General features: G+C 40.5%; 1 protein-coding gene across 1 annotated transcript in view; it reads left to right on the forward strand.

Moving 5' to 3' along the window:
* The window catches only part of TTYH2 (tweety family member 2), a 2,201,930-nt gene that overhangs the window by 741,216 nt on the left and 1,439,011 nt on the right, over positions 1 to 21,703 (forward strand). The gene's annotated exons all lie outside the window — the stretch shown is intronic.

Genomic DNA, 21,703 nt, shown 5'->3' on the forward strand with positions numbered 1-21,703 from the left:
TTAGGCATATACAAACCTCTCAACTGTTCCCGATTTTGGCTCAAAATGTTGCTCTTCCCTTAATAATCCCTCCACAAAATGTCAAGTTTGGAAGAAAACGTGGAGGGTTTACAATTAATAAATAACTGTAATAACCAGTTTTAGATTACTTTTTTCAGAAATCATGTAGATTTTTATTTTGTCAGCTGCTCAAGTTAGCTGTACTAATATTAAAAAAGTGTCCCTTCTTTGACAGGTTCCTAGCTGTATTGTGTGGCTATTTTATATTTTTGCATCACATTTTTGGTCCATTTTTCATAAAATTGTGTTTTTTGCAAATTAGTGGCAAATCATTAAAGACTGAAGTTAGAAAATAATGACAGACATTTGAGTTTCAGATTTCATACCCTTCAGAAAATTCATACTAATGCAAGACCTACTATTCTATTATCTTTCTAAAGTTAAAAGAGCAAGATTAAAAAATTGTCCTTATTTTTGGGCCTTTGTCCCACTTCTATGTATGGCTTTGTGCAGATGTCTTGCTCTGAGGTTGAGAGGTATGACAAATGTGTCAGGGCCATCACAGTCAGCCAGAGGTATTTTAAATTATGACATACTTGTTGCACCCCACTCCCCCATGTAGTGACTCTGGATGTGTCCAAGCAAGGCAAGGAGCAGATATGCAGCGTAAATGTGCCGAGTATCACCCCATCCAAGGTAGACACAAGTACTACAGTAGCTTTTCATCTGTCCTTGATTTTGCAGAATGTTCTGGTTTCTGTCATATTTTTATACTGTTGATTTATGCTTATTATTATTATTCAGAAAGTGCCTGTTGCTCTATGTTTAAGTAGCAATGCTTTAATGACCATCAGGTAAGCTTCTCTGAGATTGTAAGATGCAAGTAAGCTTTAATAAGCATGCTATTAAAGAATTGCCAACATTGAAAGCCTTTCTGTTGCCAGGCAGAGAATATTTACATGACTAGATAAACGTATAAGCCTTTGGTATTGAAATGCATATGACAGTATTTGTAATAAAGGACAGGATTACATTCTTTTAAGAAGCTCATTACATTTGTTGGAAACTTGCAGTCATCTTTGCAGGCTTTACCTGCAAACCAAATAGAATGCCAATCTATCAAGTTTGGTCCATAACCAGTGCAGTAATCCTTTAAGCAATGTATCTTGAGCTTGTTTCTTGTTCGCTTTTCATTTTTTTACTTTGATCATGTTTTCCTCATGAAACAAGTAGATAGTTGTTCAGACAGCAGGTCTTTTTTGGATAAGAAACATGTTTACAAGTGGGGGTATCACAGAGATTGCTACTTTCAGCATGTTACTTAGTACTTTAATAAAGCCGAATATAAATTATAATTAGAACTGCAGTGCAAGGAGAAGTGGTTCGAGTTGAGTGCTGCTTGTTTTTCTTGTACTTGATTTTGACTGGCATTCCAGTAATGTATTTAAAAAGTAATTTATTTTTTCATGCCTCACAAATTAAGTAAGCTGTCATGCAGTCAATGAATTGAAATATTTTTTCTTCTACACTTCATTTTGTCTTGATTGGACTCTCATAATGACTGTTTGGCACCCAGGGCAGCGTATCTAATTAAAGTTACAATTTTTGTGGTTTTGAACATAGCTCCACCCCATTCTAGTTGGCTGCACCCCTTCCCATTGACCCCACCCCTTCAGCTGTCTCCTGCAGCCCCCCTTTGATTTGAAGTCACCAGCAGCTACTGATACTGGGAGAATTTTAACTAATAGACATGTCAAAATAAAAGAACTTACATGGATACCTTTGGTGGAGTGGAGTGCCATAAAATATCATTGCACATCTCTGTCTGAGGTAAAAGATAATGCTTTAATATTAGAAAAATGAGGTTCTCATTAAAACCTTTTAAATATGTAGGAAATCTAAAATGTATCCTTAAATCATACTTTATAAGTTGCAGCCAAGGCAAAGCTGAAATTAACTACAACTGTAACTTCATGCTGCTTCAAGTTGTTTTGAACAAAATTTCAACAGAAACATATTTTGCATACTTGCCAACCACCAAATGCTGCAGGCACAAATTGCAGACACATGGCTGTGTTTTAAGAAAAGACTTGTTGAAAGTATAGGGGCCAAAGGAAAATGAATTTGCAAAAAAAGCCTGTTTAAAATATATTTTTCAAAAGAGCATTTAACTTGCATGGTAGCAATTGTGAGGCATGTAAAAATACAAAGGTGCTACAAAGAAGAGTGATGAAAGAAAGTATACAAGAAAGTATTAACCTTTGCCTGTGCCATTGGCATAGAGGGATAAAGCCCTGACTGACCATGACTGAGTGACCAGAGTTTGAATAGTGGCTTGGGGGCTTGATGGCACCTACAGGGAGGATATAGATGCCCATCCTGGAGGGAAGCAGAGTCCAGGAATCACACAAGTATTTGAACAAAAACCTTACAGCAGATCCACCAGTATCATGTCTCGATCCAGAATAGGGGTTAGAACCGATTCCAACTCGCAGCACACTTCCTTTTATGACCAGGAGAGTAGGGTTCTAGACCATTTGGGTAAGAAGATATATATTGTATTTCTTTAAATCACAGATGAGCTTTCATTGGCAGAAAACATGTCAAAAACATTCAAGAGCCAGTATAAAAAAGAAATGGCAGAGGATGCTTTAGGACACTCAAGGGTATCCCACAGAAAGGAAGCAGCCACAACTATTCCATTTTCCTCCCTTCTTCCCTATCCAGATTTCCCACTCCAGTCCTTAAAATTCCTCACGCATTCCAAGTAAATGACTAAAAGATAGGAAGCTAGCTGACTCTGTTTTCGGGTCAGTGGAGAAACATTACAGAGGACAAATGTACCCTTAAGTTTGTAGCACAGGCATAATTGGCTACGTTTCTGGTCAAAAACACAATTTGCAACGATTCCAGATGCCTCCCTTGATAGAGGAATTACTTTTACAAGGAGTTATGACAGCAACCCCAGAAAAGGACCGAGGAACAGGATGATGTGCTTCTATTAAATACTATTACTGTTGACTGGGAAAACTGTGCTTTTGGACACCCATTCTGGATTGATCAAAACTAAATACTTGGTTTCCAAAATGCTAACCTTAACCACTTATGGTTAGCTTGCCTATAGATTCCCATTTAGAGCTGCTATAAGTGCTTCAGAGTTGAGTCAGAACGCTACTAGTTTTCTACTTTACCATTTGCGTTGGCTACTGTTGCCAGTGTCTTGATAAAATATCTGGCTCTAGTCATATATTGCTGAACCAAGAACATTAATATCTACCTATATTTGGATGTCTGCCTGATCCAGACCGTCCCATGAAGAGAGAGAGATAAGGCACTGCATTTCATCCTACAATATTTCCAGACATCTCTGGGTTTCTTTCATTTTCCTTAAGTCATACTTGACTCCTTCCAAAACTAAGATATTCCTAAGGGACTCTTCCAACAGCTAGAGGACCCTCAGGACACATTTGAAGCCCGGGTAAGCTACTTTGAGGAGTTTTTCAAGAAGTCTATTACTGTCTAGGAGTTTCCATCAAAGTGTAGCAGTGTGGGTGAGGTAAAGGAGACCGTGCCTTAGAGGAGGTGATGATTATTCCATAAAAGCTGTTAATTTTTTGGTAATCATGTAGGTAGCTACGGTCGTGATCATAGCTGCTTAAGTGGCAGTCTGTGAGTATTAGGAACTATAACAAGGAGCTGTTATGCATCTAAACTAAACTAAATTCCAAAGTGAGCTCAAGTCATGTGAATGGACTCGCCTACAGTGGCTCCCACTAGATGAAGCAGTTGCTTACTTTAACTCTAAGTTTCTTGCTATCCTTGACAATCGTGTTCCTAACCGAATAATCAGAACCAATAAGAAAGTAGCACCATGGCTGACCAAAGATACCAGACAGAAAATCATACAAAGGAATAAAGCCAGGGCCTTGTGGAGAACCACCAAATCCCCAAAAGACCAACTAGTATACCAACAACTAAGGAACGATGCAAAGAAGTCCATTACACTAGACATAAAACTATTATTTTCACCTACAACAGAAACACCAAAATAGCACACAGAAGTTTTGGACTACTTTAAATAACCTCCTCTACCCAGGACATTCCACCACCCCTACCCTGTTGACTACATTTCAAAAACCTCCAGAAAATGTGGCCAACACCTTTTAACACCTTCTTTACAGAAACAATACAATCCCTCACTAACAACCTAGCCCCCGATAGCCCAGGTACTATTGACCCTGCACCCAAACACATCTGTCCTCCTGTTTTCAACCAGTACCAACATCACTTATCAGGTCACTGATCAAGAAACTAAAACCCACCATACTATCAGCAGACCTCCTGCCGGCAGAGTATCTTCAAAAAGCCACAGAAGAATTAACATACCCCATTTCAACACTAATCAATAGAACTATCCACAAAGCCTATATCCCTTCCATATGGAAGATCTCCCATATTATTCCTCTTCATAAAGGGGGTAACTCCACTGAATTATCAAACTATAGGCATATAGCCATCCTGTCACCCTTGGCAAAAATCATGGAAAAATGTATCCACAAACAATTCCTACCCTATCTCAATCTGAACAGTCTCCTAGCCTCCTCCTAGCATTGTTTTAGACCGTACCATAGTACAACCTCAGCCCTCCTATCATTCTCCAATACAGTAAATCAAAACTGTAACAACAACAAGCTTTTATCTGCCCTTTTCTTAGACCTATCCAAGGCGTTCAACATGGTAAAAAAACAGCTACTAATAAGTACACTACAAACACTCTCACTAGATAACCAAGCAATTTGCTGGTTCCAGTCTTATCTAGGTGGCAGACAACAAGCTGTATTATGGAAGGGGAATCTATCTACCCTATTACCAGTTACCCTTGGAGTCTCTCGGGGGGTCTATATTAGGTCCGCTCCTATTCTCTATCTTCATTAATGATTTGAATACAGTCATCCCAAAAACAAGTTGTATTCAGTATGCGGATGACTCTCCTAATTTACTCTGCTTCTTCCCCAACAGATCTACAGAATTTATCCCAAAGCACCTTTAATAAAGCACTCACCACCATCTTCTGTTAAACCCAAATAAAACAAAGCTGTTACTCTTCACCCCCACTAGTAAGGTTCTGTTGCCATTACTTATCATAAAATCCAACAATGGAACCATAATTTCCCCAGAACCTACTACCAAGCTACTAGGTGTACTAATCGACAATAATCTCAAGTTCAATGCTCACCTCGACTGTTCTATTAAGTAAATAAGAAAGTCTGCTCTTTATATAAGATTAAACAATTCCTTACACAGCTGCTAAGACCATGATTGCCCGAACACATTTACTTTCAACCCTGCTATATATATGCCTCTCCTATTTTACAAATCTAAGTAAATCTGACTTAAACTCACTAGCTGCTATAATAATAATGCCCCCATACAGACAACACCATTGTCTTAAAATTCAAGCTCTAGGTTGGCTTGAACTTCCCTGTCAAATTCAGTATAATCAATTAATTGTGACACAAAGCTCTCGATCAACTAGAAAACACAAAATATCATCATCCCATACAGTTACCTAAAAACTCTCCACTCCTCCTATAGAATGCTAATGCAAACTGTTAAATCCAACAACTTAGCTGGTGATTCTCTATTTACTCTGTAGGCAAAATCTGGAACTTACTTCCTGCTGAACTCACTGCCATCCCCTCTTTAACCCAATTTAAAACATCTGTTAAAAAACACTTAAAAAACACTGGCTATGCCCCTGTACAAATTCTGACTAGCCCTTTCTCCATTTACTATGGATCTCTAAAACACCTGGCTTCACGTTGAAACTGTCTTTACCATATCTCTGAAATTCAGCCTTTTCAGTTGACAGTCTAGTGATTGTACTGCTGTCCTGTAGGAGAAACTACACAGCTATCTACTGCCATAATTAGTGTTTGCACATGAAAGCCTATAATTCTTAAATCTGCCATATATACTGGCATATCTGGAATAGTTTTTTGTAAGTGTTCTTGCACAAAGTATATAATTGTCAGAGTTTGTAACTCTTGTACAAAAGTATACAATTGTCAAAGCTACTCTGTCTGTATATATGTATGCATCTATGGAGCTTTTTCTCCCAGGCCTTCTGCTGAAAATGGAGCAAAATCCAGTCGGACTATCCCGGTTAACAAATGTAAAATAAAATAAAGTAAATAAATCTACACATAGCTGTTTGCTACAGTTTGCTACAGTATAATATAAGGAAATAACAGCTCTTTGGCTTGAAGACTTAATCCTCATCTCTATATTTTGGCCCAGATAGAAATTTGCTGTCCATCCTTTTGGAGATGTCAAAGGGGAAATGGTTCATCTTACTTCAATTGGTGCACTTCTTGAAATAAGTGTATGAGCTCCTAATGCACCTAAATCTTGCAAGATTGCAGTTAACAGTATGGAAACTATGACCCTGCAACCTATTAGTGACCATTTCACAGAGGGACATGCTTAATATTATGAAGAAAGCTAGGAAATCTGACACCAGCCTAGTTAAATGGAACACATTTTCCCGTTGGTGCCAAAGGAATAACCATCCCTTTCCTGCATTGGTGGATCATTGATTCACTAGTACCTGTTAGAACTGTTCAGGTCAGGGCAGTAGTGGTAGCTTTCAGCCATTTTGGCCTTCTTGCCCATGCAGTTCCTCCTCTAGCATTTCTTTTATCAAACATATCTTTGATGGACTTTTTGCATTTGAGGTTACCTAAAGAAGACATTATTCCACCACAAGATTTGAATTGTGTCTACAAAAACTGAATTCAGTCACTCAGAGATAGGACTCATAAAGTTTCTGGAACTGGAACAAAGTCCTTCTGTTTCTTGCCATATTTGTCAGCAGAATTTCTTAACTGTGACTGCTGATGTGCAGAGAGAGACATTCCTGGTGTTCCACAAGGAATTGGGCCAGCTTACAATTCAAGCCCTTCTTTCATGCTAAGGTGGTAACCAGAAATATTTCTGAATCATTTTGTTCAGTTAAGAGCCATCTTCTATTTTCCACAAAACATGGGAAAAGAATTTATCACTTAATATTCTTAGGTAACTAAGAAAAGAATGTATCACTTAATATTCTTAGGTAACTAAGATTACTATCTCAGCAGATCCAAGAGTACAAGAAGCTCAGATCAACTGTTTGTACTTTTCAGCTAAAAGGCAATGTTAACCACTTTCCACTCTGACCTTCTCGTGACTGTACAGTTACCCTTTTGCTACCTGACTTATGAGAAGAAGCTAGATGGGTACATAAGGTGGTACATGACAAGAGGCACAGTAGCTACTATTGCTTCCCTAAATTGAGTGAATAGACAGTTGACAGACACAGCAGCAACATGGTCTTCTGTTCATACATTTTACAAACATTATTATCTAGATATTGCTTCCAGAGACAAAACAGGATTTGCCATGGTGCCAATCTGAAAGGCCTCTTGCAGTGTCCTACAGTATACCAACCATCACCCAATCCTTAAAAACTGAGGGGAATCATCCCAATAATTAGTGTTACTGCAACAATGATCCATATGATGAACATAGTACACTTGTATAAGGAGCTTACTGTAATAGTAGATATTCAAGTAGGATCACCGTTGCAGTCACTTTGTTCCACCAACCTTCCTCTGTTTCATTGGGACATTCTAAAGCTGGAGTGGGTATCCATTTTCCTTTCTCCCTTGGGTCTGGGTATATTTGGGGGAATCTAAAGTTTCCATATGAGAATGGGGGCTGTACAGATTCCCCTGCATCTCCATCTGATGACCCCACATGTGGGGATGTCTTGGTGCCTATGAATATGAAGGTGGATGGCCTTGTTTCCCCTTTATCTCCTTTCGAAATCTTGCAGTAGGCTTTCAGGACACTTCCACCATCCTCTTGGGTGATGCCTTGGATCAATGAGATGATGTTCCTGGTCATTCAGCAAGCCTGGAAAAAACCTGATGCAATAGTCTGTGTGCCTTGTAGACCAAACAAGATCCTCTACCTACCAAAAGACTGGGAGTTATCGACCTCATAGTGGTGGTCGTGGCAGACCCCACGAGGGAACCTGAACCCAAGAATCCAGTCCGTTATCCTCTGAACAAGGACTTTAGAGACCTGGAAAGCTTTTGGAACACAAGTCTTAACATTCTGCATGTTCTCAGTGAAGTTGCTTTAGCTATTTAGCTTGTGCTTCAGTTTCACTGAAAATATGCAGAGAAGTTCACCAAGATACTTGAACAGCTGCCAAAGGAGAAACAATTTTGGAGCAAATTGATATCCCTAGCAGCAGCAATTTTTGATTAATCTTACTATGTATATTGTACACCAAGATGTGCATGGTGTGTAGCAAGGGCTGTAGGCACAGGCATTACTTCACAGCATAACACCTGGCTTCACTTTAATTTATTTATATTCATCCATTCATTTATTCACTCATTCATTTATTTATATACTTGCTTTTTGTTTACAGGGATAGTCTGACTGGGTTTTGCAAAAGCCCCTTTCCAGTGGAGGCTTACCTAGAAAAACTCCAACTTCAAATAAAACAGAGAATAACGTTATTTTATCATTGTACAAGATATGCAATTGAGCATCATTAATATATAGAGGCTTTATAGCTTTAAGCATTTTTACTGAAAAAAAATAAATTAGAAACATAACCAAGTTACAAGAAGTATATATTCTGAGAGAACTTAAAACTATTTACACAGCAAATTTAGAAATAGAAGAACTGGGAGGTGGAAGTGAGAGAAAGTTAAAAGGAGAAGGTTGATGCAGAACATTGTAGTTGGTAATTAAGTGTAGCTACAGGGTGGACCAGTTAAAGGAGACTAGACCTAAAGAATCTTAAAGAAGAGGATATACAAGAGGATAGCAGATGAAGGGATGGAAGGCAGGCAGGAAAAACTGAAAATTAAGGTGGGTAGATAAGAAAGACATAGATTAGAGTCTGAGGACTTGAGAAGATTTTGATGTTAGTAAGGGACCTTGAAAATTTAATATTCATCTCTTAAATGAGTTAAGCTAAAGAAGTTTTAGACCACAAGTGAGTACTTTGGGTTTTCAGTGACAAAGGAATGATGTTCCAGGCCTTAGAATTTTTAGGCATTATTTCTTATTGTCCCCTTCAACAGTACCAACCTGTCTGGTTTGAAAAAGATAAGTGAAGTGAATAGGATAGTAAAATTTCATCCAATGGAATTCCTTTCCAGGTATATAATGGCTTTTTGCAGGGAATCAGAAAAGCTGTGGTCTAAATATGGTCAGCAGCTACAGGGTTACCAGAGTAGTAGTGACAAAACAACATGGTTTATCCTAAAGTGGCCACCCTTTTACAGGTTGTAATTTTTGGTAGTACTACAGTTCCTTTTCCAGAGGGCCACACAGCCAGCAGCAGCCCTGTGTACTTGTCTGGCTGTTCCCATCTAGAGACATTTGGGCATTATTTTCTCTCTGTCTACCTGTGTGGATGGCAGCCATTCAGGATAACTATATCAAGAACATTATTTTCAGAGGGTACAAAATTACATTCCTGCTGATCCCCACCCACCAATATGCTACTACTACTGCTAGATTCCACTTACTTTAAACAGAGGCTGCAAAACAAGAGGCATCAAGTCTACTATCAATGGAAGCCATCCGAGAGGTCCCACCAGATGACAGAGGGATCTGCCTACTATTACATAACTGTTGGTCCCCAAGAAAACAAAGCATCTCCAAGATACCAATTTTGAATGGTTGTGGTACAAATGATTCATCTTGTCTTGCTAGGAGAGACTGGATGTGCTCAACTTCAAAGATGTTTACTTAGCATGCCACAACAGACAGGCTGAGGATAATTTTACATTTCTGGGTAGGAACCAACCACTTTCAATTTCTGTCACTCCTGATTGGATACAACTGCTCCACCAGGATATTTTCCTAATGTATAGCATGTTGGCAGTACAACAGAGATTACAGGGAGTCAACATCTTCCTTCATTCAGATGACTGGCTTCCAACTGCCCCTTCTCTGGCAAAACTTCTGGTAGCAAGAAATTCCTTGTTTCACCTATTCCAATCCATGGATATCACAGAGAACTGCAAAATTGCATATGCAGCCACTGATGACCATAGTGTTTATAAAAATTATTTTTGGACACGTTTGGTTCCAAGATAAGCCTCTCTCAGAAAGGGATTCCTCCTTTGCAGAAAGCAGCATCTCTTCTTTAACCCACTGTCACCTTTCTATGTCTTTCCCTGAAAACTCTAAGCTTGTGGCAGCAACTTATCTTTTTGGGTTCTCATGCATGGTATCACAAGTTGCTGTTAGACTGGACTATGAACGCTCAGCGGAATTGAGCCTCCAATCTCCTCTCAGACCAGATTAGAATCTCAAAGTTGAGAAGGTTACATCGTCCATAGTGGCTTCACACTCCAAATTTGTCTCAGCACATCATCCTCTACTTCCCAGTTTCCTTTATTATAGTAATAAAAACATGCCTAGCCTTGGGTGAGGGAGAATTTGCCAGGGAAGGATGGTTCAAGGTGTGTGATCATGCACATCCGTGCTTCACAGATAAGAACAGTCCTCCTGACTTTGCAAGCCTTCCAAGAACGTCTCCCTTAAGGTGCTATTATTGTATATATGGACATAAATTAACAGGGAGAAACTCATTCTCACCCCTTTATGCTGGTAGACTTTGAAGGTACGAGGCATGTTCTTTGATTGCTGTCTGACTTCAGCTCACAGACAAAATTCCTTGGGAAGCTGACTTTTTAGTGTGTAGGCCAATTTGTCATCCTCTGATGCATCATGAGTGGTTCTTCAGTCCATCTGTAGGATGGATTATCTTTGTTGAAAAGAGACTCTGTGAACTTTTCTTACCCCCAACTACCATTAAATGTAGTGATCTCTTTTCATTGATATCCTGATTGGAGTGATAACGCATTGATGTTGTAGGCTAGAGATAGCCCAAGCCACCTTTCTGCCTTCCCATCCATCCATCCTCAACCCATTTTCCCATTTTGCACATGGGGTCGGGGTGTCACTTCAACAGTGATAATCATCTCAAGCCAAGGTTTACACCAATGGGAGGCTAGCCCTGCCACAGTAGTTTGTTCACACACACACACACACACACACACACACACACACACACACACACACACACACACACATGGCCAGTTTAGAGTGTCTGATCCATCTACTGCATGTCTTCAGAATGTGGGAGGAAACTGGAGCACCTGGAGGAAACCCACATTACCACAGGGAGGACATGCAGACTCCACACAGAAGGCTCCCCAGCTGAGAATCAAACCAGAGAACCTCTTGCTGTGAGGTGATAATGCTAACCACTGCACCACTCTGGCCACCCTATTCCTGCATTCCCACCCTTCCCTTTAATTCCCAGATTCCTCCAAAAAGTGACTCTGCACAAGTCATTCTAATCACCGACCTTTCCCTTTTAGGTGTGGTTACCCCCACTGAGACCTCCATTGATTAACAGGGGTGTTTCTTACCCTCTCAGAAGTGACCAAATCATTGCTTCTGCCCAGAAGCATGGTACAAAAAAGATGCACAAATTTACCATACCTCTCAACTATACACATTTTTATAAATTGTCCAGATTTTTACCTAATTTTTTGTCTTTTAGTCATAAAATTTGTGGTTTTCTGGAAAATCCTTGAACATTGAAGTCAGTAAATAATACTAAATAATGGCAGACATTTGAGTTTTAGACTTCAAATCCTTCAGAAAATACATGATTCAAAACCTGTTATACTAACAACTTTCTAAGTTTATAGGAGCAATATTTAAAATCTGTCCTTATTTTTGGGGCTTTGTCCCCCCACATTACTTCTGCCTTTGTCCAGATTTCTTGCAATGAAAGGTTGAGAGGTATAAGTGACACTGATGTGTAGTGAGGGCCTCTTTAAAGGGATAAAACTCCTTTTCTCTCTGTTTTAGTAAATATAGATAATTTCTCACATCTTTGTTTCAGGACTGAGCAGTAGCTTCGTTAAAGTTAATTTGACAGCTATATCTTTCTTACTTCATGGAGTTACCTGCATACTCGTATTCTGTCAGTGTGTGTAAAACCTTTCTTAAAAGAATGTTTTAACTTGGCCTTCCTTTAGGGATCCTATTTTACCCACGGATTTGAATTTCATGTTGTAGAAAGTAACTTTGTCTCCTTCATACCTGTTTAAGTAGATCTCAGATTTGTTTCTCAGAAAACTCTTCTTACCGACAGTTGGTTTAAGCCCTATGTACACAACTGCCTTACTTTTTCACTAGGACATTGTGTCCATGCAAATTAATCCTATTTTTATGGCCAAAACCATCACTGAATCAGTGTTAATTTGCCTATGATTTTTTCCTGAATATTCGAGCAAAGGACAATACCTTTTACAAAGCTTAGATGTTCATTGACATTAACTTTTTTTATTTACTTACAAAAAAGTCAACCAGAAAAACTTTACAGTTTTATTTTAGACCCAAGCTTACTCTGAGCATATGAAACAAAGTTATTAAGCTGAAATTATCTCCGTGGTTGTCCGATTGCTGTAAAAAAAAAAAAAAAAAAAGTAACCGATCCTGAGGATCTGACGAAGGCCTTAAAAGACTGAAAGTGCTCATCCAGGATTTTAATTTTTATTATTTTTTTATAGTGTTTTAACAATAAATCTTCTCTGTGGTGACATCTTGTCTTTTTGATTTTGAAAGCCAAAAATAATGAAAGGACAAAGGCTCCATAACAGGGACACATTTTAAATATTGCTGTTATTAACTTAGAAAGTTGATAGAATACCAGGTTTTATATTACCATGCATTTTCTGAATGGTTTGAAGGGTTTGAAGTCTGAAACTCAAATGTCTCATTATTTTAGTTATTTCAATCCTCTGTGATTTGCCAGAAAGCCACAAATTTTATGAGGAACAGACCAAATATGTGAGTCAAATCTAGACATTTCTGCGAAAATCTTAACATCTGAGAGGTACGATCACCTTACATGTGAAAGTTAAGTACTTATAACAATAGATCTGATTTGATTGATCTGCGTCCATTCTCTTAAGCATACCCACCCACTAATGCTTTACCTGTGTGAGATGAGGCCTGGAAGTGATGATTTAGGTTTACATGTTGTGCATTCCATTTGCTGGTTTATTGTTTGCTCATTTTCAAATGACACATTAGATATATTTAGAGAAGGGGAGCACAGAGCATTAGAGGGAGGTTGGAGCTCTGGGTAAAGTCTTTGTGGTGAGAAGATTTGAGCCTGCAGCTAAGTCCATGTGGGTGAAGAAGGTGAACAAATATCAACTAGATGTAACAGTATGGCAAGTACATAGCTTTCATCAATAATCTCTTTTTCTTGTAAGTTACTACAAGGTGACCTGTGCCTGGTGTACAAAACAGTGTCTGGTCAGGTTCAATTTGTAAGTCTATGCATAAAGTACTGAGGTGGAATGCTAACCCCACAATGTGGAATCTATCACTGAAATAGATATCAGTAGTACTGTATAATATAACAATATAACAGAACTTTCTTCAAAAGTAACTTTGACTTGTATGTGTAAAGTAGAAGATATCAACTCAGGATTTGGACAGTCAAGCTTCTTAAATGCCATTAGGGCAAAAGCTTGGCATGAGAACTTTTTAACCTATGAAATTAAGTCTGTGTACCAAGTCTCCTTAAAGCTGAGTGGCATATGCATTCAGGCTGTGTTGTTAAAAGCTTTATATGCTACCCAGTGTTTTGATCTTCATTATTTGTTGAACCCTTTAAGCTTATATCATTACAGATCTGAGTATAAAATGCCTAAAATTCATTGCTGAGCATGAGCAAAATAATCAAGTGAAGACCTCAAACTCCCATGATGCTGGAGATTTCCTAAATAGGATTTTGCAAACTCCAAAACTTCAGGAGATCTCTACCAGCATCTGAGGGGCACTAATGGATCTAAAGAGGTAAAGTTTCCTGCATCTTAACTAAACTGTGATCACAATTGCATCAAACTATATCTAAACAACTTAGTAATGTCCAGACTGGTATCACTGCTATATTGGCATCATCCCCTTTATCCCATTTTGTACATGTGACCAGGGTATCTCATCATCAGCAGCCATCACCTAGAGACAGAGTAGCACAGAAAGGAAAGGAAAAAAAGGAAGCTATATCTTTTCTCAGTCATTTTTCATAGTACACAATAATGAAGGATATAATATAGATGGAGCGTGGGCTTTATTTTTTTCAAATATAAGCTAGTTCAGTGAGAGTACTTTAAAATCAAAGATCTGTATATTGAAAAATCAAACAACAATAAAATTGAGAAAGAAATGTAAAAGCTTTGTAAACAAATTGTACAAGAAACTGAAGACCATGGATGCACACCTGTTTTTGACAGTATATACTGTTTTGTGTAGGAGTTAATAAGCAAGAATAAAGCTCTGCTAGTATTGATGAGACTATTGAAAGAACAAGGCAGCGAGAGAGAATTCCGGCAACACTAGGCATTTAATTAAATAACGGTGCTTACAACTACCTGCTTATGTTAAGAATGATGGTAAGAGAGTTAGCTCTGTGATATGTCACAATGATTGTTACAGGTTCATAAGTTGGTACTAGGCTATTGGCCCTAGGGCCTATACAAGCCTAGCCATAACATTTTCCTGGCTATTTCTTCCCAGAATATTTGCTTCCCTGGTCTCCTGTCCAGCAGGGTGACTGACGTGATCCCCGGGGTGAATTTCCTATCTCCCATCCAGTTGTCAAGGTTCCTTTTGAAGAGGGCCAAAGAGGCGCTCACCTTGACATGCATCGGCAGTCTATTCCAGAATATGGTGAGTCTCTGGGTCAAGAATCTATCCCTCCAGCATGTTTTGTTCATTGTGATGACAAAGTTTAGATCCCTGGTGCGTGTGGCTCTGAGGGATTGGGATTTCTTTGTGCAGCATGTCCAACAGCACTGGGTTTGACATGGCCTTGTATGTTGAGCAGAGATCGCGTCTGAGTAGGCGATATGCGAAAGAGTATAGATAGAGTTTTTTTAGACTGTCAACATAGGGCATCTACTTTAGGCCTTTGATTCTTTTAGTGAGGTATTTCTGTGGCCTTTCTAGTTGTAGGTGTCTTGTGAGGTACATACCAAACGGGGCATTGTACTCTATAATAGGTCTAATGAGGGATGAGTACAGTGGGACAATGACCTCCTTTTTTCTGGATGAAAAGCCCTTCGTGATGAGGTGTGCCACATAGCCACAACAGTCGAGATATCCTTCTATGTGGTTATCGAAGGTGAGACCACTGTCCACCTGTGTCCCTAAGTCCCTTATCACACTTTCGGTGTTTAGTGTACTGCCACGTATGTGGTAATTCATGGGTACTTGGTTTTTCCCAAAGGGGATAACTATACATTTCTTGGCATTGAGCTTGAGCCCATGGCTCTGGCACCAAGCATATGTTTCTGTAAGGCCCTTTTGTAGAATAGCCACATCATTAGGGGATTCAATAATGGCTCCCAGTTTGCAGTCATCTGCGAACTTTGTTAGCCAGAGTCCCTTAGTGCTGGCCTGTACTTCAGAGAAGTAGATGCCAAACAAGAGTGGTCTCAGGACTGAACCCTGAGGTACTCCGCTTGTCACTTGTCTGGAGCTGGATTTTGATTCGGCTACTTTTACAGTGTGGGTTCTGTCAGTAAGCCAGTTGGCAACCCATCGAGTGACATAGGGATTAATGCCCATCTTAGTAAGTTTATTTATAATTCCAGATTGGGGGATGGTGTCGAAGGCCTTGGCGAGGTCCACATACGCTGTGTGGACCGCCTTAGTCTCATCCACGGCTCTGGAGACCGATTCAAAGAAGTCAATCAGGTTGAGGAGACAAGATCGGCCTTTTATGAAGGCAAACTGGGTTGGGTCCAGTGTCTGAAGGTTGCCAATGTCTTTGTTTATAAGTTCCATGATAATGTGTTCCATGGCTTTGCAGATCAGGCTCGTCAGACTGATGTGATGATAGTGGAGTGGTTTTTGGCCCAGAAATTGTAGTTGATCCAAGATAAAGTAGACAAACTACTTAAGCAATCAGCAGTGGCCAACATGATGAGTGTTGTATAAATAATGTATGCTCAGGGGTGTTCTGAGGACCAGTGCCACAGGGGGAGCTTTACACCTAAAATAAGATGTTTACACAATAACATACAGTCTGGGAGACATTATTGTGCGTAGAGAAAGGGCTGTGTGTTAAATTGTTTTATTTTTATTTTATATATATATAATATATATATTTATTTATGTAAAATAGCTCTTCCACCTTATGTTTCAGACTTGCTGTAATACATTTAATTGTTTTTGGAGGAAGTATTTTATGTTCAGTATGTAAGTTATGTATATATTTAATGTCAATGTACACTTGTGTATGTATATGTACATACATTTATATATATATATATATATATATATATATATATATATATATATATATATACACACACACACACACACACACACACACATATACACTCACACATACGTATATTCAGAAGCACAGACAAGACTGACATACTTGCAAACATATTTACAAACACACATTCAGAAATACACACAATACAGAAAGACTCAGGACACAGACATAGGTAATACCCACACACAGCAATTGCAACCATTTTGTTAATGAAAACATCCTCAGATGTTGTGTTACCAAAAAAAAAATACTGAATGCAAGACATTGCAGCTCTCTCCCACTTTTACTGCCCCTGAATTGAACAAAAACTAAGTACCAGAGCAACCTATCAATTCTTGACCATCAAGCCATTCCCTTACTGCAAACAGAACAATGAAATAACCTTGCTATAATCCTAGATGAAAACTAGTCCTTCCATTCACAGACACCAATTCAAATTGACAAAATACTGAAAAATTGAAAACATCATACAATATCTGCCATCTACTTATACCTAAAGCTAGACAGGCAATCATAAATTCTGTTTCCAAGAATGGACAATTGCCTTCTATCTTTACATGTCTTTCTTCTAAAAATACCAAATCTGTCCAAATTACTCTGAACAAAATATGATGATTTATTAATGTGTTTCTGTGCTGATAGACTGCCTTTTGCAGTCTTGTCTCTCTGTTCATTTTCCAATCAAGTTGACTTGTACATGCCACCCATTCTCTAAAACTCAGTAAAGTACAATTCCCCTCATGACATTATCAGCTTTAAACTTAAATGATTAAGGAAATGAGCCTGTCTGTTTCTATGCGTATTCAATAGGTCACTTAAGGATAGAGCGAACTATCACAATGAATGGAAATATTTGCGGTCCACATTTTAAAGAAAAAAGATCAACTTTAGTAAGGCTTTTTACAGCATTAATTGTGATCTAGAGAAACCCAAGTCACTCAGTCGAGGTGAACACTGTGTGTGATTGTAGGGGAAACTGGATCATGGAAAGTCTGCCGTGGATGTAAATGTAGCTAAAGTTTTCTGTGCAAGTAGCAATGTTTTAAGATTCCAGCCTACCCCCTTTGCTGTTTTATCTATACCCAAGTGATCTTGTAGTAGGTAGCATGGTGATTGTATTTTAAATAGGCTAATGGCATCAAACTGGCTAAGACATGCCACTGGATTCTCAAAAGCTTGCACGATGTGCAAGATCGGTGCAGGAGCTCAAGCAGGCAATATGTCTGCTGTGCGATCCAGGAACAGCCTGCAGGGGCATGCACGAACGCTCCTGCACTAATCCTGTTCGGACGAAGCCCTTGTATGCAAATCACCCCATTTGCAGGAGAAATCTATGCAAATGAGGTGATTTTGCAATCCAGGAAGCTTGCAACCCTCCATGTAAGACTAGTGTTATCTGCAGAAATGTACTCTGTTAGTAAGAGTACATTTCTGCAAAATCCAAAACGGAACTGTGACAGCTCCAAATAAAGGCTGCTTATCATGTAGTAAGCATGCTAATGGCCAAGTATAAGGCCATTGGCATTGCAAACATTAAAAAAAAAAAATGCTAAAATCAACTTTTATTTTTTTTTAGCAGATCCCGGCTGTTAAGGATCGGGGGAAAAAATAACAAAATGAACCTAAATTAAGCATTCTAACTAAACTCCGTATTCTGCCATGCAAGTCAATGGCAGGCAGAAGACAACATGGCCAGTGAGTAGTGGTTGCTAACGGGGGAGGCTCAGTGTGAGACATGTAACCATGCATTAGCAGGCAATCCTATGCAAAAGAGGGGAAGGATAGTGAATCCCAGTTTTCCCCAGCATGTGAGCCAGGTCCCAACAGTGTAAGAGTAGAAATAACTTGGTACAAGCTTAGAAGTTAGGTGACAGTATGGGGGTGCATGTCAGGCATATACTGTAAGCGGATTGGAGCCCTGTGGCTTGGGTTTGCTCCTAGCTTAGCAGAGCTAAGCTAGAGGGTGTGTCCAAACCTGCCTAGCACTCTTTACAAAGCCTAAGCGGGTTTGTGCACCGCACACCAGATTTTACAGTAAGAAAAAAGAAGTTAAACCAGGAAATAGCAGCATTGTGCACATTTGTGCACTGTGTTCGTGCAGCGCGCACCCGGGCTTAAACAGGAAGGCAGTGGGAAGGGAAATCAGCAGTAGGAAGGCAATCAAGGAGAACTAGCTTAGCTGGCAGGTGAAATGTATCAGAACCAGCCAATTACACAGGCAGCAGCCCAGAACACTACTATAAACTATGCAAACACCTTCCCCTCTTGTTTTTCCCACACTCTACATCACCGATGTATACACGCGGGGAAATTTTAACAAACAAACCTACAAAATGAGAAGGGCTGCAGTAGGCAACATAGAACAACATGTGCAAGAGGCTGAGGGTGGTGAGGATGTGAATGCTGCCGATCAACCCACAGTGAGGAGACTGAGAAGAGTGTACAGACCCAGGGTAATCTACCAGGGGCTACATGAGCTGGAGACAGTGGAGCGCTATAGAATGGACAGAGACCTCCTACAGCAAATTGTTGAGCTGTGCCAGCCACACCTGATGCACCAAACTGACCAAGGTGAACCCATTCCAGTGGATACCAAGGTATGTGTAAGCCTAGGAATACTAGCCACAGGTACCTCCCAAAGCTCAACTGGGGATATCATGGGGATCTCACAGGCATCAGAGTCCAGAGTATTCCACCAGTTCCTGGATGCCATGTCAGCACATGCCAGTGAGCACGTATATTTCCTCAACACCCGTGAGGTGTTGGCCAGCAATATGCATCTCTTCCACCAAATAGCAGAATACCCTGAAGTAGTGGATGCTATAGACTGCATGCACATAAACATCAAAACACCACCTGGTGATCCGGGTAGGGCCTACATCAACCGCAGGGGCATCCCCTCCATCAACTGCCAGATCGTATGTGATGCCCAGGGCATTATAATGAATGTGTGTGCTGGCTGTCCTAGAAGCTATGATGATTCCCACATATAGCATCTGATGCAGCTGTACCAGAGATTTGCCAATGGGGATATCCCCTACGGTCACCTAGTGGGGGATGCTAGTTACACACTGGAGCTGTGGCTGATGACAGTCATCAGAAACGCACACACACCTGAACAAGAATGCCATAATGAGGCACACGCACAGACCAGACTTATAATAACGCATGTATTTGCGATGCTCAGGTCACGGTTCCGGTGTCTGGAGCCTTGCAGTACTTACCAGCTACATGTACCCAAATTGTTATGGTATGTGCCATGTTACACACTATGATCCTGCGGAAACAGCTGCAGCAGGAACAGCATGGGGCAGGGCCACACAGCCCCCCACCAATGCCAAGGCCTGCACAGGTACAACGTGACTCTGAGGAGGAACAACCTGAGCCTGCCCCAGTAGGCAGATGGAGGTGTGCCTAGTATGCAGAGGCTGCGGCAAAGAGATAGCGCATAGCAACCATGTATAGGGAGTGTACTATGTGCATCCGACATAGGCAGCCTTCCAGCACTGTCTGCAAGTCTCGCACACCCTCAAGGTAAGTCAATCAGCCTACCAACTGCCAAATGGAGTAGTATGTGCCATTACCTGCATCTGTGGTATGGATGTGAGCATACAAGGGAATAGGGTGGCTGAACGTTATGGCAGCAGACAGTAGACACCCATAGTGGCACCATGACATCTGTAGCACATACTGGAGTCACCATAGTAGCCAGTAGTAGACAGGGTGACAAAACCCATGTGACATGTGTATCCATATGACCCACACATTCCAGTCAGGGTGGTTCACATACCCAACAACAGTCTCAGTCCGCAGGACAGTTGTAGACAAATCCAAACAGAGCCTGTGCTATGGCCCTTAAATTATGGTTATGGTTAACCCCCCAGCCTAGTACAGACACAGCAAATGTATACAAGTGTCAGGTGAGCCCCCCCACCCTATGTAGTAATGTAATAACAGTCAGGTGTGCCCACAACCCTGTGTAGAAATAGTCAGGTGTGCCCCCCTCCCATCCAATGTAGAAATGTAACAGTCAGGTGTGGGCCCCCCCAATCCTGTGTAAAAATAGTCAGGTGAGCCCCCCCATCCTACACAGAAACGTAGGAACAGTCAATGCCAAATGCTTGGATACCCTGCAGAAACAGCATGCCACCTGTCTGTGTACAACACAAAGGTTAGCACTGCAGTACTAACTACCTGGACTCGATCCACACATTTAATACAGATGGGCATACTGGGCATGCTCACAGACTTAAACACATGAAGGCCATGTCTGCAAACACCAGTGGACCAGACATATCTGGCAGTTGCAGTTGTTAGTGCAGACACTCGTCAGTATGCACCACTCATGCCTTGCACACAGTGGATAGGAATACAGACATATATGTGAGGACAACACACTATAATAAGCCAAAGATAGATGTACATAGATGTGTGGAAGAGGGTGACTGTGACAAGGAGCCATCCAGGCCTGTCCCACCCAGCACACAGCCAAAGGGCCCCAACCACATGAGGGTCAGATGTCACTCACTGCAGATACTAGCCACCAGTATCTGGCAGCATTACAGACTATGTGGTGCACGTGCCAGCTGTGCAACATGACTGTACAAGGAAGTAGTCATCTAGCAGCTGTATACATGTACCTGTGAAATATGACCCTGTGTGTGCCCACATGTGGCGTGTCAAACCTCTAGATGACTGGGTTATGGCCCATGCACACACACACACTGCCCTCCCCATAGCCCTAGTATGATGAGCCTGCTGAGGTCATCCACTGTGAAATGCACCTTTGGGAGAGTTGTAGCCCAGTAATCTCCGTGGCACATCTCATAACTTCGTACTGCTGTAGTGTGATAAAATAGGTAGGAGTTCAAATCCCCCAGACATGGCATCTGTGTGTGTGTGTGTGTGTGTGTGTGTGTGTGTGTGTGTGTGTGTGTGTGTATGTGTGTATATGTGTATGTGTGTATATGTGTATGTGTGTGTGTGTGTGTGTGTGATGTGTATAGAGAGCAATACGTTTTAGGGTAGTCACACTCCCTGCAATTCATATGCTCAACTTTGGCAAGGCTGCTAATGTCATCCACCTAGAAATACACCTCTGGGAAGGTTGTAGCCCAGTAATCTCCGTAGCATGTCTTGTAACTGCATACTGCTGTAGTGTGATATAGAACTCTGGTAGGGTTCTGTTCCCACCCATGGCCGTTCTGGATGTTTTGTGTGTTTCAGTGTCTGTGTAGGGAGTAATAT

The sequence above is a fragment of the Protopterus annectens genome, chromosome 10.part0 (genome assembly GCF_019279795.1).
Source record: "Protopterus annectens isolate FY-2018-M chromosome 10.part0, PAN1.0, whole genome shotgun sequence".
NCBI lineage: Eukaryota > Metazoa > Chordata > Ceratodontiformes > Protopteridae > Protopterus > Protopterus annectens.